Raw genomic sequence first — 19,024 nt, forward strand, 5'->3', positions numbered from 1 at the left:
GGAATGTGATTTGTCAAGTTTTCATATACTGCAGCATATATCAAAACCTTGGCGCATTGGACAGATTTGCACATTGTGAATCCAGGGTGACTTCCGGTTCGTGCATGTCTGTGCAGTTTTGTAGGTAAACCTTGCCATGGAGCTCAGAGAGCTTTGAAGAAATCGTTATCTATGAGAACCAAATTTTTCATTCTGTTCTGTGCATGGTGTATTATGTAAATATGTAGTATTTTTTTTTATAGTATTGTATTAAATCTTGTTGAAAACTTCTCCGTGCCTCTAGGTCATACTCACTTGTGCCCAAGAAGTAGAGGATTGTGCCTGGCCATGACATGGTGGGAATGTTGTGGTTACCTGTGGTTTTCTTTCCTTGGTTAATGCAATGACAACTTTGCATGGTCAAAAATCTCAAGCGGCCTGCAAAGCTAATATTATCAGACCATAGCTTTCCCTGAGTCTGATAATAATAGCTATACCAGCTTATGGAGGCAATATGGACAATCAGACATCACAATACATTAGTAAGTGCCTTGTGTTTACTTTGTCTACGTGAGCATTCGGAATAAAAGGAGGATTCTGAGAGTTATAGTTTCAGAACAGCTGGAGTGCTGGAGGTTGCTGATCCCTGTTGTATGGGGATGAGCTGTCTAAATCCAGCATTGCAGACATGAACAGGACCCAAAGGACCCCAGTGATTATAATGGAGTTTGTTGGATTCTGTCTAGTGACCTGGCATTTTACCTAATGAAAAAGTTCAACATGCTGCACTAGTTTGTCTTGAATTATTGACAGAATATTTAATGGAGGCCACCAATGGAGCCTCCAGTGCAGATGTGAAGGTAGCCTAACAAGGGTATAGCTGTAGAAATGCAGGGAAAAATGAACGATTTGGGCATTTCAATCTCTCCTTGGGGAAAGGATGTTCGCCGGCAGCCGGCTTCCTCACTGCGACGTATTCAGCGCAGGCGAGATTTCCCGGCAGATAGGAGACCAACGCTGGCCTAGCCCTGTCAATCAAGTGTAGAAGGGCGTGGAAAGAGGTAAGCGAACGGAGCCTCTTGCTCCTAGAGGCTCATTTGCATATTATAAAAGTTCGTTTTTTTTAAATAATGGTGGCACATAGTGACATGGGACTAATATAGTTATGTTCAGCTGACATTAGCACATCACTAATGTCAGCCAGGTTAATACCCATTTTGATGATGACAGAGACCCTTTAAAAAGCTCTGCCTCTAATGCCACCAGATGTAAGGTAGCTATCCTATAAGTCAATGTTCAACCCTTTAAACAGGCCTTGAGACATGACTCAGATATTAAATAAGCCAGCACCTCATCTGCAGACAGCTGTTTCAGGGTGATTGCCCCTCATCAGTGCAGAGCACTGGCTTTGAGAGGCCTAAGTCAGGATTTGGGGGGTACTGTCTCTCTTTGGGGAGAGAGCGCCATACATGCTCCTCTGGAATTCTGGGAATAAAGGGATGCAAATGAGGTCTGCCTCTAATGCCACCAGATGTAAGGCTGCTATTCTATAAGTCAATGTTCAACCCTTTAACCACGCCTTGAGACATGACTCTGATATTAAATAAGCCAGCACCTCATCTACAGAAAGCTGTTTCAGGGTGAAGGCACAAACAGGCCAAGTCATTAATGGGAACTCTTATCATCTAAAGCGAGGTGGCTAACTGCTTCAGGTTCTGAAATGAGACTCAGCTTACCATAAAGGTGTAACTAAGAAATGCCATGACTTCTAACTATGTGTCTATCAAATGTTTTTTTTTCATATCCACTCAGGCTAAGTACTATGAATTGTGAGTGCAGTTTTTTTCTATTCAAACTTTAGAACTACTCTTCTGCATTCTGCTACTCATAGTGTTTGTCAAGTACTACCTATATGAAATTATTGTCTCCGTATGAATTGTAGAACCACTTTTACAAGCTGGGGACAAACTAAGACGTTGTACTGAATTAATATGAATTACTATCAATTATTGGGACCCACAGTTTATTTTATTACACAATTCATTTTATTTTGTATATAGTTATATATTTTACTTCGATAAAAGGAATCTTTATTTTGCTTACGGTAAAATCCCATCCAAATATGGTTACAAAAAGTCTTGTCTACGCGTTTCGGGCTACCAGAAACAATTCCAGCCCTTCCTCATGACACAGTAAGAGTCCTTCTTCCTGTCTGCGGCCAGAAAACTCGCGCAGGCGCAGTACCGCCTGCGGCCTGCGCGATCATCAACGTCCTGAGGGCAACAGCGCTCTTGTCACATCACTGGGCTCGGCGCATGCCCAGTGAGACTTTTGAGGCTGTTGCCCTCAGGAGGTTGATGATCGCGCAGGCCGCTGGCAGTACTGCGCCTGTGTCGAGTTTTCTGGCCGCAGACAGGAAGAAGGACGGGGCATTTCTATAAGGTAGACTATGACGTGGGGAGGGGGCGGAACCGTTTGCCGGGGCTGTGGGAGGTTATTTGATGATCAGGAGGCATTCTTGGGCACTGCAGGGGGGCGTCACTGGGCTCCGGAGCGTGAAAAAAACGCCCCTCTGGGCACCTTGGACCCTAATTAGCATAACATAAAAATCGCTTTTTTATCAAAACTACAAAACGAAAATAAGTAAAAAGAAGACTGCTGGAAATAAGGTACTTTAGTCAACATAGCGATGGTGCCAGCTTAAAATGGTAAAAGCAGGTGACAGAATCCCTTTAAGCCAGACTGGTTGCGATTTTTTCTTTTCCTGGTATAGACTGGGACTGACATAGTTTGCGATTGTGGGCGCTCTTCTAGCTGCACATTGGACCCCATCTGCAACTATGTCAGTCCATTCCTTGTCGTATGCCAGGACAGGAAAATGATTTTTAGAATGCAACATATTTGTTTAAACTCTGTACTGTATTGTGTAACAAACAGATTGTTCTTCCTGTTACTATTACTTTTAGAGTTTTTGTTGTAATTTTGGTTTCTGTTAGTAACTGTACTGCGGAGTTCACCCCCCTTCAGCACATTTTCCTGTCCTGGATAAACCAGGGATCCTCTTTCAATAGTTGAAACCTGTCGTATTGCATCCTCAACTTGTTTTGCGCCATAAGCTCTTTTATATAATCTGTGAGCGATATTTTCAGCCTCAGTCAAGAACCTCCCATTAGGCCCATTGTGGCAGGCATTGGGTCATTCTCAGAAAGAATCTCCCAATGGGTTGATTCTATACTCCAACCGCTTATACCACTTATACCTGGTTTTGTTAAAGACACAGCATCCGTTTTACAAATAGTTGAGAAAATTGAATGGTCCTCAAATTATACATGGATCACAGCGGTCGTTGTGTCTTTATAGACTAATTTTCCGCATGAACTGGCCATACGATCTCTAGCCTGGTTCTTAAAGACATATGGGAATATTACTGCAGGCTTGCAGGAATATGTACTTGTGGTGGTGGACTTCCTCCTCAGGTGCAACTTTTTCATGTTCAACAACAAGTTTTATCTTCAGATATCGGGGGTGTCGATGGGTGCTAAGTTCTCTCCCTCCATAGCCAATATATTTATGGCATGGTGGGAGAGGAACTTTCTCCTCATCGACATCCACCCCTTCTGGCATCACATCAGGTGGTATGGCCATTACATTGACGACCTGATCCTAATTTGGACGGGTGATGTGGCGGCCATACCATCTTTCTGTGGTTATATTAACTCCTGTGTGGACACTATTTCTTTTAGTGTCCACCATGATATACGGGAGGTTTCTTTTTTGGATTTGCGCCTGAGGGGGGATCCTTCCACCAATCAAGTCCTCACATGCACTTATTGAAAACCCATGGCAGGGAATACCACACTACCTGCTACATCTTGTCACCCTAAACATGTCATAGCCAATATACCAAGGGGTGAGATAATACGTGCAAGAAGAAACTGCACGGCTGAAAAAAGCTTCTTGACTGAGGCTGAAAATATCTCTCACAGATTATATAAAAGAGCTTAAAGAGAACCTGTCACCAGGATTTTGTGCATAGAGCCTGGGACATGGGTTGCTAGATGGCCACTAGCTCATCTGCAATACCCAGTCCCCACAGCTCTCTGCGCTTTTATTGTATTAAAAAACAAGTTTTGATCCATATGCAAATGACCTGATATGAGTCCTGTATCCGGAGATGAGTCAAGCGGAAAGGAGCCCAGCACCGCCCCGCGTCCTCCGAATCTCCTCCTTGCTGGCTAACGTCACAGAGCTGGAGCGCCGAAATCTCGCGATACGCGAGCTAGCGCATGCGCAGTGTCGGCATCATGTTCATTCCCTGTGCTGGCATCAGCACAGGGAACGAACTACGCATGCGCTAGCTCGCGCATCGCGAGATTTCGGCGCTCCAGCTCTGTGACGTCAGCCAGCAAGGAGGAGATTCGGAGAACGCGGGGCGGTGCTGGGCTCCTTTCCGCTTGACTCATCTCCGGACAAAGGACTCATATCAGGTCATTTGCATATGGATCAAAACTGTTTTTTAACACAATAAAAGCGCAGAGAGCTGTGGGGACTGGGTATTGCGGATGTGCTAGTGGCCATCTAGCAGCCCATGTCCCCATCTCTATGCACTAAATCCAGGTGACAGGTTCCCTTTAAGGCGCAAAACAAGTTAAGGATGCAATACGACAGGTTTCAACTATTGAAAGAGGATCCCTGGTTTATCCAGGACAGGAAAATGTGCTGAAGGGGGGTGAACTCCGCAGTACAGTTACTAACAGAAACCAAAATTACAACAAAAACTCTAAAAGTAATAGTAACAGGAAGAACAATCTGTTTGTTACACAATACAGTACAGAGTTTAAACAAATATGTTGCATTATAAAAATCATTTTCCTGTCCTGGCATACGACAAGGAATGGACTGACATAGTTGCAGATGGGGTCCAATGTGCAGCTAGAAGAGCGCCCACAATCGCAAACTATGTCAGTCCCAGTCTATACCAGGAAAAGAAAAAATCGCAACCAGTCTGGCTTAAGACCAAAGGGAGCTATAGGTGTGGACATCATAAGTGCATCTGTTGCATGCATATGTCGATCTCCAAGACTTTTGTTTCAGCTTCAAATGACAGAGTATTTCAAATGAAATCGTACCTTAATTGTAACACAACTCATGCAGTTTATTTAATTACATGCAAAAAATGTAAGCTGCAATATGTGGGGTGTACCATTAATGCCATCAAAACCAGAATACGCAAACACATTTCTGATGTGCCCCACCATGGCAATCGCAATGTATCTGCAGCCAGTCTGCATTTTGCTGTTTGCCATGGTGGGGACACATCGGATATGGTGGTGCAGGGCATAAAAAGAGTTTTTTTGCCCAAACGTGGAGGAGACCACAGAAGAAAATTACTAAATAGAAAGTACTTCTGGATTTTTGCATTAAATACGCGCCAACAAGATGGTCTGAATAAACGTTTGGACTTAATCCTGCAACAATAATTCACACCTTCAGAGCCCACGTAGCTTCCATATTTTAGGAACATAATCTCTCCTTTTTTATTATATTCTATTATTTTCCTAGCCAGTATATACCTTATGTGTTTTCTTGCATAGTTTCTCTTACTATGTATTGTATGGTTTTTCTCTTTTTTTTATTTTCATGAGAAGAGTTGTTCAGAGGCGTGACACTCTTTTGAGGGCATTTGCAGTCATGTGAACACAATTAGTGAAAACAGGTGCAGTTTCCCTTTTAAAAGGTGCCACTTTTAATGTCTTACTGTGTCATGAGGAAGGGCTGGAATTGTTTCTGGTAGCCCGAAACGCGTAGACAAGACTTTTTGTAACCATATTTGGACGAGATTTTACCGCAAGCAAAATAAAGATTCCTTTTATCGAAGTGGAGCTGGATTTTTTAAATCTTTTTTTGCATCTATGCTACCCGGGCCTGACTCGGGTTTTCCGTGCTCACAGGTGAAGGTGCTGAACTTTCCTTTTTACAGTTATATATTTTAGCTTTACTAGATTGATTTAGCCATCCAAAGAATGCATACAGTTGCAAGAAAAAGTATGTGAACCCTTTGGAATAATATGGATTTCTGCACAAATTGGTCATAAAATGTGATCTGATCTTCATCTAAGTCACAACAATAGACAATCACAGTGTGCTTAAACTAATAACACACAAAGAATTAAATGTTACCATGTTTTTATTGAACACACCATGTAAACATTCACAGTGCAGGTGGAAAAAGTATGTGAACCCCTAGACTAATGACATCTCCAAGAGCTAATCGGAGTGAGGTGTCAACCACCTGGAGTCCAATCAATGAGATGAGATTGGAGGTGTTGGTTACAGCTGCCCTGTCCTATAAAAAAACACACAACAGTTCTGGGTTTGCTTTTTTATAAGAAGCATTGCCTGATGTGAATAATGCCTCACACAAAAGAGCTCTGAGAAGACCTACAATTAAGAATTTTTGACTTGCATAAAGCTGGAAAGGGTTATAAAAGTATCTCCAAAAGCCTTGCTGTTCATCAGTCCACGTTAAGACAAATTGTCTATAAATGGAGAAAGTTCAGCACTGCTTCTACTCTCCCTAGGAGTGGCCGTCCTGTAAAGATGACTGCAAGAGCACAGCGCAGACTGCTCAATGAGGTTAAGAAGAATCCTAGAGTGTCAGCTAAAGACTTACAAAAGGCTCTGGCATATCCTAACATCCCTGTTAGCTAATCTACGATACGTAAAACATTAAACAAGAATGGAATTCATGGGAGGATACCACAGAGGAGACCACTGCTGTCCAAAAAAACATTGCTGCACGTTTACAGTTTGCACAAGAGCACCTGGATGTTCCACAGCAGTACTGGCAAAATATTCTGTGGACAGATGAAACCAAAGTTGAGTTGTTTGGAAGAAACACACACTATGTGTGGAGAAAAAGAGTCACAGCACACCAACATCAAAACCTCCTCCCAACTGTAAAGTATGGTGGTGGGGGCATCATGGTTTGGAGCTGCTTTGCTGCGTCAGGGCCTGGACGGATTGCTATCATTGAAGGAAAAATGAATTCCCAAGTTTATCCAGACATTTTGCAGGAGAACTTAAAGCCATCTGTCCACCAGCTGAAGCTCAACAGAAGATGGGTGTTGCAACAGGACAACGACCCAAAGCATAGAAGTAAATCAACAACAGAATGGCTTAAAGGGACACTGACAGGCCCAATAAGCATATTTAGGTATATATATGACAGTACAGGTCTTATAAAGTGTATTAAAATCATCTAAGTATCCCCCCTGTCCACCTGTAAATACAGTAAACTGAAGTTTTATAACCTGCTTGAATCGTCTTCAATCTGCCCAAGGGCGGCGTTTCACCTCAACTTGCGCCCAGCCAGCCGCCCCCAACTGCCGTTTTGAAGCGCCGCCCAGCTCATCAATATTCACTTCGCTGGGTGGCTACTACTGTCCCCGACTTCACAAGATCCGGCGCATGCCCAATACAATCCTATGGGCATCGGCCTCCGTCTCATCTTCAGCGCATGCGCCCGGCACCCTTACTGGCTGGGATCACATCGCACCTGCGTACAGTCTGCATCTTAGAGGCCGCTTCAGCCTCTGCATTATGCGCATGCGCCGGGCACTGTTCAGCGCAGCGCTTCAGAGCGGGGACAGCAGAAGCAGCCCAGCAAAGTGAATATTGATGAGCTGGGCGGCGCTTCAAAACGGCAGTTGGGGCGAGGCTGGCTGGGCGCAAGTGGAGATGAAACGCCGCCCCTTGGGCAGATTAAAGACGATTCAAGCAGGTTATAAAACTTCAGTTTACTGTATTTATAAGGTGGACAGGGGGGATACTTAGATGATTTTAATACACTTTATAAGACCTGTACTGTCATATATATACCTAAATATGCTTATTGGGCCTGTCAGTGTCCCTTTAAACAGAAGAAAATACGCCTTCTGGAGTGGCCCAGTCAGAGTTCTGACCTCAACCCGATTGAGATGCTGTGGCATGACCTCAAGAAAGCAATTTACACAAGACATCCCAAGAATATTGCTGAACTTAAAGAGTTCTGTAAAGAGGAATGGTCAAGAATTACTCCTGACCGTTGTGCACGTCTGATCTGCAACTACAGGAAACGTTTGGTTGAAGTTATTGCTGCCAAAGGAGGTTCAACCAGTTATTAAATCCAAGGGTTCACATACTTTTTCCACCTGCACTGTGAATGTTTACATGGTGTGTTCAATAAAAACATGGTAACATTTAATTATTTGTGTGTTATTAGTTTAAGCAGACTGTGATTGTCTATTGTTGAGATTTAGATGAAGATCAGATCACATTTTATGACCAATTTGTGCAGAAATCCATATCATTCCAAAGGGTTCACATACTTTTTCTTGCAACTGTATATATTCAATTCAAGTGGACTATATATACAGTAGCTGTCCCACAGATGTTCTTATTTATTAATGTGTCCTAACTAGCTCTCCATTTCATTTATACATATGTATTTACTAATCTATTTTCTCAGTTTCTGTAGGAATAATGTATATTTCTTTATAGCGTGTTTACTTCTAAAAAGCTTAATAGTTGTAGCTATTGGTTGCACTCACACCATGTACACACTGTTTACTTTGAAGTAGTGAGTAACTGTAGACTTTCCCAGTTCACTTGGCAAGAGACGTTCAAGGTCACAAGGAGCTGAAAGATTAAGGCTTATCCAGTAAATTTGCCAGTGATATTTTCAGGATATGACTACTGCATGTGTGCTTGTGCTGGAAAATCCCTTTTAAAATATCCATGATGACTAAAGAAGAAGGGCATTGTAAGAGGAGAGTTATTATGTGTGACAGCTATGTCAGTCTATGGTAATGAATTCAAGCAAAAAGATGTTTACATGCAATAAAGTCATCCAAAATATATGCAAAATTTCCAGTGTAAATGAGTTTGTCTCTAACCCCTAAAAAACACCTGCCAATGTAGGTCACTAAGGAGCTATGACAAAGGTTATCTTGAGTGGGCAACCCCTTTTTATTACTCTACTAGCAGAAGGACCCGACTTTGCACGGGTATATTTCATCTATTTCATTTAATGTTTGTGTATGTCATTAAAAGATATCGACAGTATCCACTATAACAGTGAAATCTACAGTACCCCGCCCCTTTAAATCTGAACTACAGCAGTGAAGAAAAATGGCTGGGTTGTTATGGAAACCTGGTGTAAAAATGGGCGTATTTGGAGACTAAGGGCCTGCGAGCTCTATCGGCTGATAAGGGACATGTGACTGTGTGTATGGCAGTTGGGATATGAAGAGAAAGACCTGCAGGCTTCTATTGTCTAATGTATGTCATGTGATGTGCCATATTTGCATTTTTGGGCAATATCTCAGGGACGGTACGTGCTAGAGAGCTGTGACCCCACAAGATTTATTTCCAGGCAGCAAGGAATGTGTATACTTAGTTTCCTTGAAAATGATGATTGATTTTTTGAGTGATCGCGGAACATACAGTACAGACCAAAAGTTTGGACACACCTTCTCATTCAAAGAGTTTTCTTTATTTTCATGACTATGAAGGCATCAAAACTATGAATTAACACATGTGGAATTATATACATAACAAACAAGTGTGAAACAACTGAAAATATGTCATATTCTAGGTTCTTCAAAGTAGCCACCTTTTGCTTTGATTACTGCTTTGCACACTCTTGGCATTCTTTTGATGAGCTTCATGAGGTAGTCACCTGAAATGGTCTTCCAACAGTCTTGAAGGAGTTCCCAGAGATGCTTAGCACTTGTTGGCCCTTTTGCCTTCACTCTGCGGTCCAGCTCACCCCAAACCATCTCGATTGGGTTCAGGTCCGGTGACTGTGGAGGCCAGGTCATCTGGCGCAGCACCCCATCACTCTCCTTCATGGTCAAATAGCCCTTACTTTCAAAGTTTTCCCAATTTTTCGGCTGACTGACTGACCTTAATTTCTTAAAGTAATGATGGCCACTCGTTTTTCTTTACTTAGCTGCTTTTTTCTTGCCATAATACAAATTCTAACAGTCTATTCAGTAGGACTATCAGCTGTGTATCCACCTGACTTCTCCTCAACGCAACTGATGGTCCCAACCCCATTTATAAGGCAAGAAATCCTACTTATTAAACCTGACAGGGCACACCTGTGAAGTGAAAACCATTTCAGGGGACTACCTCTTGAAGCTCATCAAGAGAATGCCAAGAGTGTGCAAAGCAGTAATCAAAGCAAAAGGTGGCTACTTTGAAGAACCTAGAATATGACATATTTTCAGTTGTTTCACACTTGTTTGTTATGTATATAATTCCACATGTGTTAATTCATAGTTTTGATGCCTTCAGTGTGAATCTACAATTTTCTTATTAATGAAAATAAAGAAAACTCTTTGAATGAGAAGGTGTGTCCAAACTTTTGGTCTGTACTGTACATACATTCATACGTCCTTCTTCATATTTATATATAAATTATATATATTCTACTTGATGAAACCACTAATGGCAAACAAGAGTAGAGAATTCCCCGATTGGGGAATGTTTAATTAAAAAACAGCCTTACGCCTCTCGCACACGACCGTATGGCTTTTTCAGTATTTTGTGGTCCGCAAAGAACGGATCCGCAAAAAATACGAATGACGTCCGTGTGCATTACGTTTTTTGCAGAACAGAACAGCTGGTCCCTGATAGAACACTACTATCCTTGTCTGTTATGAAGACATTAATAGGACATGTCCTATCTTTGAACAGATCTTCTGTTAGTGGTAGTAAGTTAGATATACAGGTGAAACTCGAAAAATTTGAATATCGTGCAAAAGTCCATTTATTTCAGTAATGCAAATTAAAAGGAATTGCATTAATGCAGCTTAAAATTAGAATTTTGTGAAAAGGTTAAATATTCTAGGCTCAAAGTGTCACACTCTAGTCAGCTAATTACCCCTGAGCAAAGTGTACCTCAAAATCGTGACTTTGGGGTTTCATAAGCTGTAAGCCATAATCATCCAAATTATAACAAATAATGGCTTGAAATATCTCGCTTGGCATGTAATGAGTCTATCTCATATGTTAGTTTCACCTTTTAAGTTGCACTACTGAAATAAATGAACTTTGCACGATATTCTAATTTTTCGAGTTTCACCTGTATATACACTACGTGCAGAATTATTAGGCAAATTAGTTTTTTGACCACATCATCCTCTTTATGCATGTTGTCTTACTCCAAGCTGTATAGGCTCGAAAGCCTACTACCAATTAAGCATATTAGGTGATGTGCATCTCTGTAATGAGAAGGGGTGTGGTCTAATGACATCAACACCCTATATTAGGTGTGCATAATTATTAGGCAACTTCCTTTCCTTTGGCAAAATGGGTCAAAAGAAGGACTTGACAGGCTCAGAAAAGTCAAAAATAGTGAGATATCTTGCAGAGGGATGCAGCACTCTTAAAATTGCAAAGCTTCTGAAGCGTGATCATCGAACAATCAAGCGTTTCATTCAAAATAGTCAACAGGGTCACAAGAAGCGTGTGGAAAAACCAAGGCGCAAAATAACTGCCCATGAACTGAGAAAAGTCAAGCGTGCAGCTGCCAAGATGCCACTTGCCACCAGTTTGGCCATATTTCAGAGCTGCAACATCACTGGAGTGCCCAAAAGCACAAGGTGTGCAATACTCAGAGACATGGCCAAGGTAAGAAAGGCTGAAAGACGACCACCACTGAACAAGACACACAAGCTGAAACGTCAAGACTGGGCCAAGAAATATCTCAAGACTGATTTTTCTAAGGTTTTATGGACTGATGAAATGAGAGTGAGTCTTGATGGGCCAGATGGATGGGCCCGTGGCTGGATTGGTAAAGGGCAGAGAGCTCCAGTCCGACTCAGACGCCAGCAAGGTGGAGGTGGAGTACTGGTTTGGGCTGGTATCATCAAAGATGAGCTTGTGGGGCCTTTTCGGGTTGAGGATGGAGTCAAGCTCAACTCCCAGTCCTACTGCCAGTTTCTGGAAGACACCTTCTTCAAGCAGTGGTACAGGAAGAAGTCTGCATCCTTCAAGAAAAACATGATTTTCATGCAGGACAATGCTCCATCACACGCGTCCAAGTACTCCACAGTGTGGCTGGCAAGAAAGGGTATAAAAGAAGAAAATCTAATGACATGGCCTCCTTGTTCACCTGATCTGAACCCCATTGAGAACCTGTGGTCCATCATCAAATGTGAGATTTACAAGGAGGGAAAACAGTACACCTCTCTGAACAGTGTCTGGGAGGCTGTGGTTGCTGCTGCACGCAATGTTGATGGTGAACAGATCAAAACACTGACAGAATCCATGGATGGCAGGCTTTTGAGTGTCCTTGCAAAGAAAGGTGGCTATATTGGTCACTGATTTGTTTTTGTTTTGTTTTTGAATGTCAGAAATGTATATTTGTGAATGTTGAGATGTTATATTGGTTTCACTGGTAAAAATAAATAATTGAAATGGGTATATATTTGTTTTTTGTTAAGTTGCCTAATAATTATGCACAGTAATAGTCACCTGCACACACAGATATCCCCCTAAAATAGCTAAAACTAAAAACAAACTAAAAACTACTTCCAAAAATATTCAGCTTTGATATTAATGAGTTTTTTGGGTTCATTGAGAACATGGTTGTTGTTCAATAATAAAATTAATCCTCAAAAATACAACTTGCCTAATAATTCTGCACTCCCTGTACAGTTGCAAGAAAAAGTATGTGAACCCTTTGGAATGATATGGATTTCTGCACAAATTGGTCATAAAATGTGATCTGATCTTCATCTAAGTCACAACAATAGACAATCACAGTCTGCTTAAACTAATAACACACAAATAATTAAATGTTACTATGTTTTTATTGAACACACCATGTAAACATTCACAGTGCAGGTGGAAAAAGTATGTGAACCCTTGGATTTATTAACTGGTTGAACCTCCTTTGGCAGCGATAACTTCAACCAAACGTTTCCTGTAGTTGCAGATCAGACGTGCACAACGGTCAGGAGTAATTCTTGACCATTCCTCTTTACAGAACTGTTTCAGTTCAGCAATATTCTTGGGATGTCTGGTGTAAATCGCTTTCTTGAGGTCATGCCACAGCATCTCAATCGGTTTGAGGTCAAGCCTCTGACTGGGCCACTCCAGAAGGCGTATTTTCATCTGTTTAAGCCATTCTGTTGGTGATTTACTTCTATGCTTTGGGTCGTTGTCCTTAAGTTCTTCTGCAAAATGTCTGGATAAACTTGGGAATTTTTCTTTCAATGATAGCAATCTGTCCAGGCCCTGATGCAGCAAAGCAGCCCCAAACCATGATGCCCCCACCACCATACTTCACAGTTGGGATGATGTATTGATGTTGGTGTGCTGTGCTTCTTTTTCTCCACACATAGTGTTGTGTGTTTCTTCCAAACAACTCAACTTTGGTTTCATCTGTCTACAGAATATTTTGCCAGTACTGCTGTGGAACATCCAGATGCTCTTGTGCAAACTGTAAACATGCAGCAATGTTTTTTTTGGACAGCAGTGGCTTCCTCTGTGGTATCCTCCCATGAAATCCATTCTTGTTTAGTGTTTTACGTATCGTAGATTCGCTAACAGGGATGTTAGCATATGCCAGAGACTTATGTAAGTCTTTAGCTGACACTCTAGGATTCTTCTTCACCTCATTGAGCAGTCTGTGCTGTGCTCTTGCAGTCATCTTTACAGGACGGCCACTCCTAGGGAGAGTAGCAGCAGTGCTGAACTTTCTCCATTTATAGACAATTTGTCTTACCGTGGACTGATGAACAGCAAGGCTTTTGGAGATACTTTTATAACACTTTCCAGCTTCATGCAAGTCAACAATTCTTAATCGTAGGTCTTCTGAGAGCTCTTTTGTGTGAGGCATCATTCTCAACAGGCAATGCTTCTTGTGAAAAGCAAACCCAGAACTGGTGTGTGTTTTTTATAGGGCAGGGCAGCTGTAACCAACACCTCCAGTCTCATCCCATTGATTGGACTCCAGTTGGCTGACACCTCACTCCAATTAGCTCTTAGAGATGTCATTAGTCTAGGGGTTCACATGCTTGCCTCCGATACTAAGTCTGCCAGTGAGGCAGAAGAGGATGCCACTTTTATCTATTCCTCTAGCCCCTTATCATCATCATCATCATTTGCTGATGAGCGACCCTCTCGAAGGTGCCCCTGAAAGCAGCGGAGGCAGCCCCCCTGAGTGAGCCCACATGGACCCCACCACCTGACGATTATCAGCCCCAAATTCCTGAGTTTGTGGGCAACTCAAGAATTCAGATAGACTGTGCAGGCTTTACTGAGCTAGATTTTTTCAAAATTTTCTTCTCTGAAGATTTTGTCAATTTAATGGTGGCCCAAACCAATTTATACACCAAACAATTTATTGATCAGAACCCTACTTCGCCATACGCTAGACCCCTAGGTTTGACCCCAGTAGATGCAGCAGAGATGATGAAGTTTCGGGGACTCGTGCTGCATATGGGCGTAGTAAAAAAAACAAATGTTAGGCAATTTTGGAGTTCAGACATTTTCTACCACACTCCAATTTACAGTCAGATCATGACCCGGAAGCAATTTGAGTCAATTAGGAAATTCCTACACTACACGACAATTCACAGTGCCCACCCCAAAATCACCCAACATTTGTCCGTCTGTTCAAACTTCATACTTGTGCCCAGCCACGCCCGCCTGTGAAGGAGCCCAGCACCGCCTATGTCCTCCGAATCTCCTCCTTTCACCAACGATAGATAGCCGTAATCTCGCGGTGCGCGAGATCGCGCATGCGCAGTTCTTTCCCTGAGGCTGATGCCAGCACAGGGAAGGAACACTATACTGGCACTGCGCATGCGCGATCTCGCGCATTGCGAGATTACGGCTATCTATCGTTGATGAAAGGAGGAGATTCGGAGGACATAGGCGGTGCTGGGCTCCTTCACAGGCGGGCGGGCTGGGCACAAGTAAGGTTAGTGCAGCCCCTTGGACACATTCAAGACTCATTTACATATCTATAAAATCCTTTTTTAAAGAAATTAAAACCACACAGCCCTATAGGACAGATATATTGCGGACATGCTAGCGGCGATTTAGCCGTGCATGTCCGTATCTCTATAGGCCAAAACCTGGTGACAGAATCCCTTTAAGCCTGTCATTGACAACTTCAGCACCAAGTTTGCTGAGGTGTACAACCCAGAGAAAAATGTATGTGTAGATAAGTCCCTATTACTGTTCAAAGGGAGGAATAGATTCCTTCAGTACCTGCCTAGCAAGCGGGCAAGGTATGGCATAAAAATATACAAACCATGTGAGAGTTGCTCCAGGTACACCCACAAATTCCGCATTTACGAAGGGAAAGATTCCAGGATAGAACCCCCAGAATGCCCGCCCCCCCCTAGGAGTTAGTGGGAAGATTGTGTGGGAATTACTGCACCCACTGCTGGATAAGGGTTACCAACTATGTGTATAACTATTTTACCAGCATACCCCTATTTATGTCCCCCAACTGTCAGAGGTATAGGGATCAAGGATTCGCCACAATAGTGAAGTATTGTCAGAGAATATTAAAGAGTTTATTCTACTTACAAACACATTCTTGTTAAAAAAAAAACATATCAAGTCATAAAACCGCATGCACATCCACGCCCTGTTGGAGATTCATATTGGTGTACAGCAGCACGGTCTGTTTGATTTTATTGCTTTTATAGTGTGAGACTTACCCACGTCACAGTTTGGACTGCAGCGCTGAAATATATAATGACGTATAGTAGTTGCTTTGCATTTTGCATTTTTGACAGTTTGTATACTGGACTACAACAGGCACATGGGAGGGGTGGATCTTGCAGATCATCTTATGAAGCCCTATAGTGCCACACGAAAAAAAGAAAGTGTGGTACAAAAAGCTGGCCATACACATTGTACAGATGGCAATGTGCAATGTGTACGTGCTATTTCATTCTGCAGGCCACATAGGAACTTTCCTTCAGATCCAAGAGGTGGTAATCAAGGCCCTATATTTTCCAACCCAGGCCGGGGAGGGTCCCAGTACTTCTGGAAGTTATGGTGCCCGTGTTGTACCAGGGCAAAATTTTCCAGGTCAAGTTCCCCAGACAGCAATGAAGGGAAGGAACCAAAAAAGATGCAGGGTGTGTTGCAAAAGGGGGATGAGGAAAGACACAATTTACCATATCGAAACCTGCCTTGAAAAACCTGGCCTGTGCATGTAGGAGTGCTTCAGAATCTACCAATCATCCATGGAGTATTAATTTTATTTCATCCTTTATACTCCCTGTAATATTTACACTTTATATCTCTAATTTAGTCCACCTCACTTGCATATCCACTTTCTAACAACCAATACATATTTTTTTCTTTGAGACAACTGTTAGGTCAAAAGTGCCCTTTCCACCCATTAAAATGTTTGTACAGGGGGGGGCTCTTTCTGAAATTGGGTCACTTCTTGAGGTTTTTCATTTCTGGGGAACTCAGGAATTTTTTAAATGCGACATGGCAGCTAAAATCCATGTCTGTTTATTCAGGCCTGCAAAAACTACATTTTGCACTTTGCCTCTAGAGCCCTGCTGTGCGCCCATACAGCAGGCTACAAGTAGTGATGGCCTTGCGGTTCGCCCAGCGGTCTGTTCGCGGCGAACTTTGCGCATTCGCGATCCGCCAAGCATGCGAACATATGGCGATGTCTGCGCGCGCCATATTCTTTTGCATTGCGCCGAACTTTGACACATGACAGATCCATCAGGTGGCACAGGACAGGCAATTGAGACATTTCAGCACATGGACACACCTCCAACCCTATAACAGAAGCCTATCTGGCAGCCATTTTACATTATGTGTTTTGCCAGTGTAGGGAGAGGTTGCATTTCGGAGCAGGGACAGGCTGTTAGGAACTTAGGGACACCAAACGCTAGATAATAGGGCCACAAAAGTCCTTTTTAGGATTGGTAACGTTGTGCTATCGATAGGTGTGATACACTGAGGGTTGTGATATACTTATAATATACTTTCTAACATAGAAAGTATATTATAGTGCATTTGTATGCTTCCAGAAAATACTGATTGAGGGCTGCGATCTATCAGCTTCCACAAAATAATGATTGAGGTTTCCATATACCTGCGTCCACAAAATTACTGCTTGAGGGTGATATACCAGCTTCAACTAACAACTGATTGAGGCCTGCCATATATCAGCTTCCACAAAATAGTGATAGTGGTTTTCCATATACCTGTGTCCACAAAATACAGATTGCGGGTTTTGTTATACCTGCTTCAACTAACAACTGATTGAGGCCTGCCATATATCAGCTTCCACAAATACTGCTCTTCTCTAGGGACTTTGCCACAGGGTCATTTTGAAAATGACAGGCAGAGAAAGAGGCAGGCCATTCCGCAGGGGGGTCGGGCAGGTGCACCAGGCCGGAGCCTAAGTGGGAAGTTGGAGAAAGTGCGTGCGATTATGTCAAAGGACGCACCAGAGTTGGTTGAGTGGCTCACTCAGCCTTCCACTTCTGCACCCTCCTCATCCTCTGTATCTGCACCCTCCTCACTCTCTGCTGTGTGCACCCCCAAAGACACCACCACCACCATAGCCTCTTCACAGGAATTATTTTCCCATCCATTCCCAGACCTTACCGATGCGCAGCCATTCTTAGCATCGGATGAGGAAGAGGAGGTAGCAACAGCTGCCACCCAGCGGTCTGACGACAGTACCCAGATCAGCCCAAGGAGGGTGTTCCCCACTGTTGCTGCCTACTCCGAGATCTCTAATGTCAGTGGTGGTAAAGGTGACGATGATGACGTGCCCACAAGAGAGGAAGAGGAGGGTAGTTCAGAGGGAGAGACGGAGCAGCAGATAGGGAGGAGAAGCAGGCAGAACTCGCAGTGCACAGGAGGCAAAAAGCAGACTGCAAATGTATCTGGAGTGAGCCATCAGATCTTGCGCTCCGAGGACGCCGGCACATGGCTCCGCAGTGTGGGCTTTTTTTAACGTGTCAGCTGCTGACAATAGTGTTGCCATCTGCAGCCTGTGCTGTCAATGCATAAGTCGCGGTAAGCCCAACAACTCACTTAGGGACGACTGCCTAGGAACGACTGCCTTAAGAAGGCACCTGGCCTCCCATCACTGAGCCCAGTTGCAGCAACGTCGTCAGAACCTACAAAGCCACACTCCTGGCGCTCCACGTCCTGCCTCTTCTCCCTCTCTCTCCTCCCATTTGTCCTCCACTCCACCTTCCACTGTGCCGTTGTTGCGTTCATCTGAACAAGGCAGTCTTCCATGGCCCAAATGTTTGAGCGGAATTGCTAGCCCGCCAATTACTGCCATATAAATTGGTGGACTCGGAGGCCTTTAGAAAGTTTGTGGCCATTGGCACGCCGCAATGGAATGTCCCCGGAAGGAAATATTTCTCCCAGAAGGGCATCCCTGAACTATATGGCCACGTTCAGCGGCAAGTTAATATACAGTGGATATAAAAAGTCTACACACCCCTGTTAAAATGTAAAGTTTCTGTGATGTAAAAAAATGAGACAAAGATAAATCATTTCAGAACTTTTTCCACCTTTAATGTGACCCATAAACTGTACAACTCAGGCTACTTTCACACCTGCGTTTAGGTCGGATCCGTCTGGTATGTGCCCAGACGGATCCGCACCTATAATGCAAACGCTTAGATCCATTCAGAACGGATCCGTTTGCATTACCATGAACAAAAAAAAAAAAAAAAAAAATTTTTTTTTTTTTTTTTTTGTTCATGATAATGCAAACGGATCCGTTTTGACTTTACATTGAAAATCAATGGGAGACGGATCCGTTTGAAAATTGAGCCATACTGTGTCAACTTCAAACGGATCCGTCCCCATTGACTTACATTGTAAGTCTGGACGGATCCGTTTGCCTCCGCACGGCCAGGCGGACACCTGAACGCTGCAAGCTGCGTTCAGGTGTCCGCCTGCTGAGCGGAGCGGAGGACAAACGGAGCCAGACTGATGCATTCTGAGCGGATCCGCATCCATTCAGAAT

The sequence above is a fragment of the Bufo bufo genome, chromosome 3, assembly GCF_905171765.1.
Source record: "Bufo bufo chromosome 3, aBufBuf1.1, whole genome shotgun sequence".
In the NCBI taxonomy this organism is placed as follows: Eukaryota; Metazoa; Chordata; class Amphibia; order Anura; family Bufonidae; genus Bufo; species Bufo bufo.